This window comes from Eretmochelys imbricata, chromosome 14 (assembly GCF_965152235.1).
Source record: "Eretmochelys imbricata isolate rEreImb1 chromosome 14, rEreImb1.hap1, whole genome shotgun sequence".
NCBI lineage: Eukaryota > Metazoa > Chordata > Testudines > Cheloniidae > Eretmochelys > Eretmochelys imbricata.
The window spans coordinates 41,176,427-41,179,273 of NC_135585.1; the positions used below are offsets into that span (position 1 = coordinate 41,176,427).

Here is a 2,847-nt window from a genome sequence, read left to right on the forward strand (position 1 = left end):
ATTTAATATTAATCTTCAAACATTTTCCCCCATAACAATTAGAGATGAAGAAATCCTGGGAGGACATTTTTCCATCTCCATCTTCGTCACTGCAAGAATGTCTCCTACAGTCTATTTTTCCAGGGGATAAAGAAGATAGATCCCCTACATTATAATTCCCTTGGTCAACATCTCTCCTTTTCACTCAAAACAAGAAGCAGTCATTTGATTCAGTTCCTTTCAGGGAAGAGTTTTCTAGTGACAAATTTCCTGGTGGCATATTTCACCTCACTGTTCCTCAGGGTGTAGATGAAGGGATTCAGAGCTGGGGTCATGACACTGTACACTAGCGTGATGATCATCTCTTCTCCTTTGGAGCTTCCTGAAGAAGGACCCATGTAGGCGAACATCACTGTCCCATAGTACAGTGCTATCACGGTGAGGTGGGAGGTGCAAGTGGAGAAGGCCCTTCTCCTGCTTTCCCATGACAGGACCTTCAGGAAGAGGAAGGAGATGATGTAGAGGTAGGAGAGGAGTGTGATGATGAACAGACTCATACCGATAATCCCAGTGACTATGTGGAGGAGGCTCAGGTTGAGGCGGGTGCTGCTGCAGGCCAGGCTCAGCAGGGGCTTGATGTCGCAGAAGAAGTGGTGGATACGGTTGGGACCACAGAAGTGCAGCTGAGAGGTCATGACCGTGTGCATCAGGGCATACAGGAAGCCAGTGGCCCAGGTGGCTGCTGCCAGCAGCAGGCAGACCTGTGGGCTCATGACCAGTGTGTAGCGCAGCGGGTTGCAGATGGCCACGTAGCGGTCGTAGGCCATGACAGCCAGCAGCATAGCCTCACTGCTGCCCAGGAAATGGAAGAAATGGAGCTGTGCCAGGCAGCTGGTAAAGGAGATGGTCTGGCGCCCCGAAAGGAAGCCGGCCAACATCTTGGGCACAGTGACTGTGGAGTAGAAGATGTTTAGGCTGGAGAGATTTCCCAGGAAGAAGTACATGGGGGTGCGAAGCCGGGGCTCGGCCAGTACCACAGCCACAACGGCTCCATTCCCCAGCACGCTGGCCATGTAGAGCAGCAGGAAGAGGGCAAAGAGATAGCACTGCAGACCCCTCACATTGGTAAGGCCCAGGAAAATGAACTCACTCACCTCTGTCTTATTCTCCATCCCTGCAGGAGGAAGAGGACAAAGCAGCAGAAAGTAAAAGCAGCTTCAAGTTCCACTTCCCTCTATGTTGCAGACCCTGTTCCCAATGCAATGCATTGGGTTGGAGTCAGACATTTTGTGGTAGACTGTTTTCTTTCTGCAGTCATAGGTACATTCTGTACCCAGATATAATTGTATAGTAAAAAGGAGCAAAATAATTACTGAATTTTGCATTTCTTTGTGAAGCTGAGATAGATAGATAGATAGATAGATAGATAGATAGATAGATAGATAGATAGATAGATAGATAGATTTCTTTGTGAAGCTGAGATAGAGAGAGAGCGAGCGAGAGAGAGAGAGATTTGATTTTCTATCACTGCAGGTGTAAGAGAAATGTATAAAAGTAGACATATTAATCATACTACTTTGCAGTTGAAAAAGCATCGTCCATCCCATGTTGAAATGGGACTGCAAAGTGCCCTACTCTCATGCATTAAACCTGACCATGGTCCTTGATAAATTTATTTTCAGCAGTTCCTAAAAGGTGAAGGTTCTTCCATAAACACTATGCATATCTGATATTGGGGCAATAGCCACATGGAAAGAAGTCATTCCAGCAAAGCACAGATCTCAGGGTGTTTTAGATTTTTTGCAAAAGGGGTCCCAATCCAGATATTTTAATTGAACTACCATGAAAAAAAATCAAATATTGTTCAGAGTTTACATCCCACTGGTTTTCATTGCCCCTTCTGTGAGATTTTTGGGGGGAAATGTTTAATACTCCTGTTGTTATTATTACTATTATTAATTTATTTCTATTACCCACCACTCTCACTGGAACGAATGGGAGGGGCATGTAGAGAAGAATGGACATGCTAAGAGTAGAACTGGGGATCACCTGTAGCATCTAGGATTCATTGTCGCAGTTCAGGGCCACTGCACCTGTATTCTCCCCTGGTGGTCCACTCAAGGCCTCATTTTGGGCTCCTGGCTCCTCAGCTGTCACCTTTCTTAGGTAGAGAACCACGTCTCTCCCCTTCATGGCCAGGCTTTTTCCAGGCTGAAGTTCTCTGCCTACACTGGGATATTCCTAGCAAGCCAGACTGCCTAAACATGCCAGCTCCAGTGCTTTGTTTTCTCTCCGAAGGCTATGAACAGCTTAATGGCTCACACTTATGTTACCAGAGTAGCAGCCGTGTTCATTTGTATTCGCAAAAAGAAAAGGAGCTCACGAAAGCTCATGCTCAAATAAATTGGTTGGTCTCTAAGGTGCCACAAGTCCTCCTTTTCTTTTTGTCATTACATAATTATTGTCTAACCCCCGCCCTATAAATTTCCCACAGCTGTGAACATTTAAATTGATAAAAATGTTTACAAATAAACATTGATATTATCCATCAAAAATATATTTAAAAAAAAAAACAAAATACGATTTTTTCCAAGCCTAGTTATACAGGATGTCAGACTAGATCATAATAATGGTCCCTTCTGGCTTTAAAATTCATGAATCTATGAAACCTATGCCACCTTCTTAAACATGTTGTGTTTTGAAACTCCTAGTCTAGAAGCCTACCTTAATTTACTGGAGGATAGACAAGTTTCCCAAGCATTGGCTGTTAGGGCGACTTGCATTTCTGGAGTCAGGAGCTTTTCAAAAGGCGTCTGAGGCAGTTTGAAAATCCTACCCTTGGCAACTCTCTCGTGCTGTTCCCTCAAA

The 2,847-nt window shown here is 44.6% G+C and overlaps 1 pseudogene; it reads right to left on the reverse strand.

Moving 5' to 3' along the window:
- Positions 1–209: 209 nt before the first annotated feature.
- On the reverse strand, positions 210–1,265 carry LOC144275053 (olfactory receptor 12D3-like; annotated as a pseudogene).
- Positions 1,266–2,847: the final 1,582 nt, after the last annotated feature.